This window comes from Poecilia formosa, unplaced genomic scaffold (genome assembly GCF_000485575.1).
Source record: "Poecilia formosa unplaced genomic scaffold, Poecilia_formosa-5.1.2 Scaffold78, whole genome shotgun sequence".
Taxonomy (NCBI): Eukaryota; Metazoa; Chordata; class Actinopteri; order Cyprinodontiformes; family Poeciliidae; genus Poecilia; species Poecilia formosa.
Genome location: NW_006800017.1, coordinates 1,946,054 through 1,955,830, shown reverse-complemented (window position 1 = coordinate 1,955,830; position 9,777 = coordinate 1,946,054). Strand labels below are relative to the sequence as shown.

Genomic DNA, 9,777 nt, shown 5'->3' with positions numbered 1-9,777 from the left:
CAAGATCCGTATCTGTGAATCTTACGCAAAGAATGATAGTAAATACTGTTTGTTTAAGCAACTGTGATAATCCAGCTACATGTTCTGTCTTGTGAAAACAAAAACCAACAGATAGAGTTGCTATCATTTACTTCCTTGATATGCCCGCATGCGTTGGCGTACCCCGAGCCGCAGTGACTATTTGTAGGCAAACGCACCAAAGACACATCCGTGACTGCCTTTTTACTTACCCGTAGTATTTCCCTTACTGATCCTACACAAACCCAAAAGCCTTTAAAACAAGAGTAGCAAACTGGAATATTTGTCTGTAAAATAGATAACATTGAGAATAGCCAAAAGTATTTTCAATGTGTTTTTTTTTTTTCCTTGTTATTTAGGGAAATTTTTTATTGCGTATTGCTTTTTTTTATTGTGTGAACTTATTTGTATAAATGGAAAAAAAGTGATATTTACATTAAATGAATACCTAAAAGTAAGTTTTTGGTGGTTTTTTCCCCCCTTGTATTTAGAGTTCAGCAATTGAAAGGATGGTTCATATTAGGAGGGAGGGAAGGTGGGAATGTAGGGAATGTGTTTGTCATTAACTTCTCTGTTACGCCATCACTTAGAGCGAGAGGAAGTCATAACAGGAGGGGGTGTGCAGTGAAAGAAGGGAAGAAAACTCCAAATGCAGGTATAAAATAGCAATATATCACTCATCAGCACATGTTTTGGCTGTGAAAATGTGAATTTTAAAGTAAACCCATGCAAACAGTTTCAAGTGCCAAAATCCATAAACTGATGTCTAAAGCTTGTAACTTAAACAAATAAATCAACTTCTAAACATGAAATTCCAACAACCTTGTGAACAAAGTTTAGTTAGCCTATTCTTGAATCAGCCTACTCCGAGCACTCTGGAGATGTCTTAACGTGCCTCGACAATCACTCAAAGTCACTCTGAAAGCAAATAACCCATCACTTAGTGCGCTCGCCATTTCTTAGCTGGCACACTACTTCCTACTTCTACCAGAATTTTCCACTGAGGTAACTGAAACAGGACAAGAAATCATTTGAGCAATTATAGAAACAGAAGCTATTTTGGCCTGTTTCAGAAAATACAATACAAAACAGGAGCTACAAAATCCTTTTATTTTACCAGCTTACATTACAACTATGACACAAAAAAGCAAAGCTCGTGTCAAAAGACAAGGAAGCAGGAAAGACATTGCAAAAAAAATAAAAACTACTTACACCACTGGGGACTTTTTCCACCTTTTGTCTCATTAAAACCACAAATGTATTTCAATGAGATTTTATATCATATACTCACACAAAATAGTGCATCATTACAGAGTTTTCTTCAGGTCAGCCTCCCATGAGTAAAATGCTTTATACCAAATTCACTGGAATTACATCAGGGACTCTATCAACTGCATGGCTTGTGGAAAGTCTCTTAATGCAATTTGTAGCTAGAAGTTATTTAAGGATAAACACAATTAGGAATATTTTTTTTCCACTTCAAAATCATGCACTACTATATGTAAAAAGGAAAGTATAAACATAAAAAATATCCAACAAAATACATTATTCATAATGTGGGAAACTGAAAAAGTCCAAGGGATATGCAAACATTTGCAAGGTGCTAAATTTACACTGAAACAACAACAACATCATTTCCTGGCACCCCCTCTCGTGCTAAAAACAACCAAATTTTGAAACTATGGGTTTCTTTTTTCCAAGAGTACAAATCATTAAATGCAAACATCTTACAGCACAAATGTTGTACTTTTTTTTTATTTTTTTTTTTTACCTCTTTCTCTCCAGCAGTGAGTGGTTTTCCTAAGCAAATACAACCCACACTGCTTTATGATGAGAACTATAAACACAAAGTCTTGGACTTATGCCTAAGCTGGAGGCAAAATGGAAGTAAAAGAATATAATTAAAAACATTCAGATTCAGGTAGTAAGTGAATGTAACCATTGTGACTGCTGAGCTACCAACTGAGTGAGCATTGTTTTGCAGACTCCTGCACTGAACAGGATGACCACCCAGGTGTTTTATAGGTAAAGGGAATTGGTAGGAGATGGACGTAGGACCTACACACACACACACACACACAAAGGAAAACATGAATATAGATTTTCCCATAGCTTGGAGCTGTTGTGTGATGTTCCACGCCAACAACACAAACCCATAAAACAGCACCACTCCCCTCATGCTGGCAAAATTTGTTCAGTTTTATCAGAGAAAAGACGTATTTTGGTGAATTACGAGATACAACAAACCCATTCAATGATATCACTAAATTAAACTTTCCCTTGCCTACCAAGATGCTTGTAAAATTTACCCTTCGGCCAAACTATTATGACCCCCTCTAATATACTGATACTAATTGGTCATCATTAGCCATGAGGGAAGAATAAAAGCTTCTGGGTGTGACCTGGGATACTTCAAACTGGACTTTTAGCAATGGATGTTTTTGTCCTCTGGGTTGTAAGGAGGGACATTGTGGATTAGGTTTGCTTCAGTAGAAGCAATTAGAGACTATTAAATTAAATTGTCAATTAACTGTGGCCTTTTTGGTGCAGGTTTCCCTAGCCTGTGTCAGGCCTGATTACTTCCTAACTTACAGAATCAAGAAATTACGTACATAGGACCTTTTCAACAGTAGAAACAGGCTAAAAGATCTAGAAAAGCAACACATGTCAGTCTCTAAACACATTCAAGGACAGGATTCAAAGTGGTTGAGATCCATCAGTGCAGAAAGATTGACTTTAACTTATTGCAAATGATTGACGGCAACAAACTGCTAATAAACTAATGAAATTTTCTCCTTTATAAATTAAATAAATTTGAAAAATGCTTTTTTGTATATACACTCGTAGTATTTATCTGATATAAAAATTTGTTTAATGATCTAAAATATTCAAATGTGAGATAAATCTCAACACAGACAGGGAGAAAATACTTTTTCAAGACCCTTAAGCCTACTGTGTCTAATAGTTCAGGCAAAGTAAGAAAAAAAAAAACAAATATGGAGATTGTGCATCTTAACGCAGTTGAAACAAATCAATAATGCTTTTGTCCAATATAAAGGGTTTGTTTGTACTCTTTAGTCTGTTTCTGTTCCTTCTTTAGTTATATTATTCTTTGTTGTGTTGAGCTTTTAGATAATTCATGCCTCTGGGGCTTACCTTTCAACTAATCATCAAATCTCACATTAAATTCATACCACACCGCTAAGAGGTCACCATAACAGGTTCAAGGGACGAGTTTCCTGCTGACTGAAAGTCATCGTGAAATTAATTACACATTTCTTTTACAATATTCTTTCTTCACCTCCTTACTATTCTCGTCTAAAGAAGAAATAACTGTCGGCCATAAATCTATGCGCACTGGCCCAGGTAATAAGTAGCTTTTGTATTTTCTCTAAACCCCTCAGTCCATCATCCCTCCCTCTCACTGGCCCATTTTTCAGTCGACCACAGCACAGATGACCTTTCCGTAACCTCAAACCACCTCTTCAGCTATAGAAACTATTTATACTTCATACTTTGTGAAAAAAAAAATTACAGAAAAAAAAACAACAAAGTGAAGCATCCAGCTAATTATGAAGTATGAAAGAATACAATCTAAACCACATCTTCAATATTTAAAAAAATATATAACTATTCAGGGAAGTAAAAATGAATAAAATTGTTTTTTCAAATGTTTCAATACATTAAGTATTTATTTTACTAAATGAAGAGGAAGATTTATACTTTTATGACTCTGCATTTATGTTCTGTTCTAACAAGGAAAGGCAAAGAAGAGTAAATGGAGGGGGGGAAAGCTGAGCAAAGAAAAGAAAAATATAGCACCACTTTGTTTTTGGATCAGATTCTCTGGCTCCAGTTTTTGGCCCTCGGCTCGTTTCCCCCCAGCTCTTGGCACATTCCACCTTCCCTCCATCTAAATCTTTCTAAGGAACTAATAATAATGGATGAAGGGTGGTGTGCCACCGGTTCCTCTCAAGCTATATAGCTGCCAGTGTGTGCCAGCAGATGGCCTGAATGCTGCTGCAGCAAAGGAAAACGGCACTGAGCGGGGAAAGATGAGAAGTCAGAAAGAAAGAAAAACAGGAAAAGAAAGCAGAGGAAGAATTTGACTTTGGTTAGTTTCTGGCAGCATTCATTGACAGGCACACATGCAATTCATTTCACATGCTCAAGATTATTAAATATAAAAACAAATGCATCACAGAGATTTTTTTCTACCAGAATGTACTTTTAATGGTCTTTTTCAGTCATTTCTGATGCAAGTACAACGCAGACTGACGTTTAAGTTTAAAATGCTGCAGCACATTATGAATTAGTTCTGTGTTAATGCATCGAAAAGATTAATGGAGCCCTCAACTTGTACCAGTAAGCTTTATGGGGCTAACATAGCGGCGTATTTGATTTGTTGGCGAGTTTATGTGGCATCTGATTCAGTTTCACCTCTTTAAGTAACTATTCAGGTAGAGCAGCGTTATGTTTTGTTTTCATGGACTTTTACCTCACCACTATCATTGCGGACACAGTGGCTTATATTAAACAATGACCAGCTTTCATTGAAAGCTGAAATGTACTCAATTTTAATTATCTTGATTAAATAATTGCTTTAGCGTTGCATGACAAAATTTACAGAAACGTGAGCACACATTAGGAATAATTGGTGACTGCAAACTAAAGATAAGTTTCGTCTCTGCAGTGACATATATTCACACAAAACTGCAGTTTTGCACTTCTGGCATCTCATTAAAAACAGTTTGACCCACAGAAACTGTATAATGGAAGATTTTAGCACTTTTGAAACCATGACTTTTAATTTTTTATTTCACTGGTATATCTTGACACCTGTAGCTAGCCTATGATATAGTTTCATTAAAAATGTGATGAGTTTAATAAGGGTAAACCTATTTTTCCTGCAGCTACTCTCAGTAGAATGCATTCATTTAATAAATCAGGACCTCTAAAAAGGTGGGGTCAGCTGCCACGCAAACTGTGGTATAAAATAAATTAAAACCAAGTACAGAGAGACTTTATAGCGCCAGTTTATTTATAGTATACGAAGCATTTATTTTACTTTTGCTTCAGCAAAATGAAGGTTGTTTGCTTATCTGTTGTAATATTTTGATTCTACAACTGAACCAGAAAACCACACCACAAAAACCATCAAACCCCAGTAGGAACTTCAAGTTTAAAGTTCCATATTCTAAATCATGATGGTTTGGAAAAGTTTGTTTTGCCATAAATAAGGAAGCCAAGTTGGAAGGTAACCATCTACGAAATCATGTACAATAAAAAAAGCAGCGGATGGAAAGAATTATCTGAGAATTAAAGAGGTGGAGTGATGATGAAATGGGAGGACCGATCCGGGGGGAAGGGTGCTGCTGCAGGCTGAGTTGAAGCAGGGCCACGTGCGCTGATAACTTTATCTCTCATTGAAAACATCCTAACGACAGGCTCTGAGGGGGCAGCTGTCGAGGTGTCAAGTAGGTGTGTGCGTGTGTTAGTGCAGAAATAAATAGTTAAAAAAAAAAAAAAAAACACAACTAAATAGAAACACCTGCCATGTCTTGGAAAGCACCAAACGTGTGTCATTTCGAAGGAATGGAGGGATGGTGAGTGGGTGGATTTTATTTATTCAGGAAAGCATAAGCAAATGAGTAATATGGTATTAATGAAAAGGGTTGGGGCCTGCCAGAGAGAGGTTATAACGGGTGAGAGGAGTGGAGATAGTGCACGGAGCTCTAGTCTGCACCAAGCATGCGCAAAGATCCTAATAAGCTCCATAAGGCTTGCAGAAGCAGCAGTTAACCGAGGCTAAAACCTAAAACACATTCATTTTGTTACCAGGACTGATGCAATAAATCGACAGTAACAAATGGGATGCAGTCTGATTAGAAGTCTGAGGATGCATTTCATGACAGTAGATATGATTATGGAAGATGAAGCAGATGTTGGATTGATTTGTATTGTCAGAAACAGCAGAGGTAAGTGTAGGGTGAACTTTGATTTTTTTGGTGAATTATCAGTCTTCTGTTAAATAATAACCTTTTTTCCCTATAACAATTGCAGCTTGTGACTCTTTCATTTACTTACGTAATTTTAGGTAGATGAATTTGGGAAAAAAAATGTACCATTTTCAGAGTTTTGTTTTTTTTTAAATAATAAATGAGGTGTTAAAGCGGCTGGTGACCAGAATTTACTAGACCTGATCAGAAACTCCAAAATAATGTGAAATTCATAAATTTGTTGCACCAGACACAACAACAGTATTTGGTGTGGAAGTTCTTACTAAGTGAGGAAGACTAAAAGAAAAGTTTTCAAAATAAAGTTACAGAAAGCTGATAGAATATAAGAGGAAACCTTAATTTTTACTGGATGCCTGTAGTTTTGTCAGGCAGTGAGACCCAGAGGGAGCAAGACCGTAAGCAGATAACAGTAAGGCTAGACATATTAGAGAAAAGCTCTTCTATTTTATCCAATTTGACTTTCAACTAATGTCATCGAACATGCTGGATTTGGAAATGTTTGCAACCTTTTGGAAATCTTAGTATCAACTACTAAGATTAAAAATCTTAGTAGTTAATCTTAGTAGTTAAGGTGCATTTTAACACACCCCAGGATGCTAATAACGCTAATCATCTCAAACAAGCTGATAACTAGCTGTAGCACTACTGCAAAAACAGTGCAGTGATTTTTCTTTGTTTTTAAACTGTTGTAAAATAACCATAAACCTTAATTTTATGTTTTTTCGCAGCTCTGAAAGAAAAATCTGAATCAGAACAAATTGGCATCATCAAACCAATAAAACAGAAACGGAAACAGAACAAAAAATTGCAATCAGTACTTCCATACTTTTCATTATTACCTCACAAGCATCATCTTAGTAGGATGCCATTCTTAGCAATCTTTGTGTGTTGCTGCATTGCAACATTTTACAGTACTGCAAACATAAAAACTAAAACAACTGATTTATCACATTTACTTTTATGACAACTAAACCATAAAACTATTGTAAATGGGCCCGTTTCAAAAGCCCTTGGTTATTCATATAGTGCTTTGTTGTTTGCCAGGATCCCTAAACCTCACAATTTTCAGCCAGTCATTCAAGTCCAAGATAAAAAATAAAAAAAAACATAAAAAAATCCAAGTGAAAATAATTGGGGTGCTGGCTTTGTTTCCGAGTTGTCTAAAATTCGTTTGCTTGTTTACAGTTCTGCTGCATTTTCATAGCGTATTTTATTACATATAACTGTGTAAGCACTTTTACAGGCTAGAAAAGCTGAAAAAAATAAAAAAGCCTCAAGGCAGAGAAAGCCTGAAAAGGAAACCCATATATTATTTACTGAAATCAGCATTCAGTCAGAAGGCATAATGGGAGAGATCTCAGTTGCAATGACACAATGCAGCAACTGAGCTGCATAATCACTGCTTGTAAGTACAACACGGGCGAGGAGGATCGTCTTGCAAAGGAGACTCATCAGAGAAAAAGCCTGAAAACAAAACTGAACTTCTGTAAAAGGATGCACAATTCACAGCATCCCCTGAATGAACACACTGGAATCACAACAACAAAAGGGGATCTGATCTGATAAAGTCACTCCCAATTAAATTAGCCACTGCGTGGGGTCCGCTCTGCAGAAACATCCCAGATAATTAAAACAATACCACTCAGCTCTACTGCATCTCACCAGATCAGCAAAGTCTCTGCTAACGCAGCAGAAAACACACTTGCACTATCCGCAAATATGTGCACACCAAGGAAAGCTGAAGGAGTGATCTATGGTTGTTTGTGATAGGTTGCCAAGTAGTAATGCAGGATTAAGGTCAGGTGAACAGTTTAGGGTGCTATTAAACACCTTTAATAACAACTGTTCAAAGTACAACTATTGCTAAACACTAAAAAAAAAAAAAAGGCCTAAAACATAAAAGCTACAGTTGCGATCAAAGGTTTGAAGATTCGATCTAAATACGTAATAAAAACCACATGAGGCTTTCGTTCCATGTATGAATCTGTTCCTGATCAAAGCTTGGGAGTTATCTGATGGAAACAAAACCAAAATTACAACCCAAATTCCCCTGATCAACAGCTGAATTAGGATGACACACAACCCCATGGCATCGCTAATCTTTCCTTTCAGCGGGAGGGGAAAGCAATAACAGTGGGCGAGTTTAATTGGGTGTTTATTCTTATTGTTTTTCCATTTGACTTTTTCCTAATAACATAGAAACGTTTAAGAGCTTAAAAACTCCCCAAAAACACTGCAGTGCAACGTGCAGAGGCAGAGGCGTAGTGCCTATATCATGGGAGTAGCACTCTGGAAACTCTCTCCAAAGCCTTTTGGTTCAACAAATCAGGACCCTCTACACATCCCTCAATACTCCAGCAGACATTCATCAAACACTGCTGTGTACACATCCTGCATAACTTTCAAACTAGACTTGCATCACGACCATGCAATGTATACACATCTGCGGATCCCACTGTGTTTGTGGCTGGAGCTCCTGTGTAATCTCAAAATGAGCTTGAGCTTTTGCTTTAACGTGGGTGGGCATATTTTTATCAAAGGAGAAAAAAAAAAGCCTTTTACAAACAGGTAGCAGCACCAAAAACACACAATCAATTCCCGGGACTGTAAATCTGGCTCCTGTTTAGTGAAATTAGTTTAACATATTTCTTTCTGACTGTCTCTGTAGGGAGTGAAGGGTGGTGACAGGCACAGATTATGTGCTTGTAATCCTTTTCATCACAGTACGCACTCAGAGTGTCTGTGAGATAAACGCTGTGATCTCCATCCTCTGCGTGTGCAGAGGATGGAGATCTCTGCGTATGGTTCCTTGAAAAACCATCGTAGTCCTGGAACCTTACCAGACTTCGTTACAGCGTCTAAAAAAAGTTTTCACTCCTTCACTCTTTTTTTTTTTTTTTTACTGCTTTTACAAATCAATAACAAGCAGCAAAATGTCATGGGGTATGAATACTTTTGCAAGTAGATTCTTCAGCTGAATATGATAATTAAGCAAGCTGCCTTTTTACTGTGTCGATTATCGTTTCTCCAATGCAGATATTTGTTACGATGAAGATAAGAAAAACAGCCCGATTCAAATGTATTATTTTGAGAGAGCAAACGGCACAAGCGCCGAGTCCGACTGAGGCGATTCGGTTTCCTTTCAACATCAAGCCCAAGCAGAAACATTCATTGGCAGAACATAATGACCAACTCCCATCTTAACGCTGCCAGAGGGCCGAGGCCAGCTGAACTCTGACCCCTGCCTCAGGCGTCCACTTCTGGCCAACAAACACCTGTTTGTTTTCTTGCTTGCTCGGACCCCCCTGGAGGAGAAGCTGTGTTGGAGAGAGAGATTATTGCTACACTCAAACACTAAACGCTGATCTTTAAATCCCGTCTGCAGGGAGGGCCTGGACACTCGCAGGTGTTTGAGTCCTGATTAGTGGTGACGCGGTGGATGAGTAGCAGAGCCGGATGAGGATGATTGCTTTAAAGGTTGTTGTCTGGTAATTAGAGCGCTGGCTTATGTCTCCTGACCAGTCAGAACTGATGGCGTTCAAACAGATTCTCAGATTTGTTCTGAAACAAGCCACTGAACACTAAACTTGTTATATATTAGTAGAGATTATTTGAGCGCAGATATTTTTCCGTGCCTTGTCGACTACCATGTTCAATCTGATGAGTCACACTGAAGTGGTTTCTAAAGCAACCCGATGCCTGAAGTGTAAGGATCGAAGGGTGTAGTCAATTCTATGTA

The 9,777-nt window shown here is 37.6% G+C and overlaps 1 protein-coding gene across 2 annotated transcripts in view; it reads right to left on the bottom strand.

The window, feature by feature from the left end:
• Positions 1-9,777, bottom strand: part of LOC103141000 (mitochondrial import inner membrane translocase subunit TIM16-like) — a 112,051-nt gene that overhangs the window by 52,792 nt on the left and 49,482 nt on the right. The window lies entirely within an intron of this gene.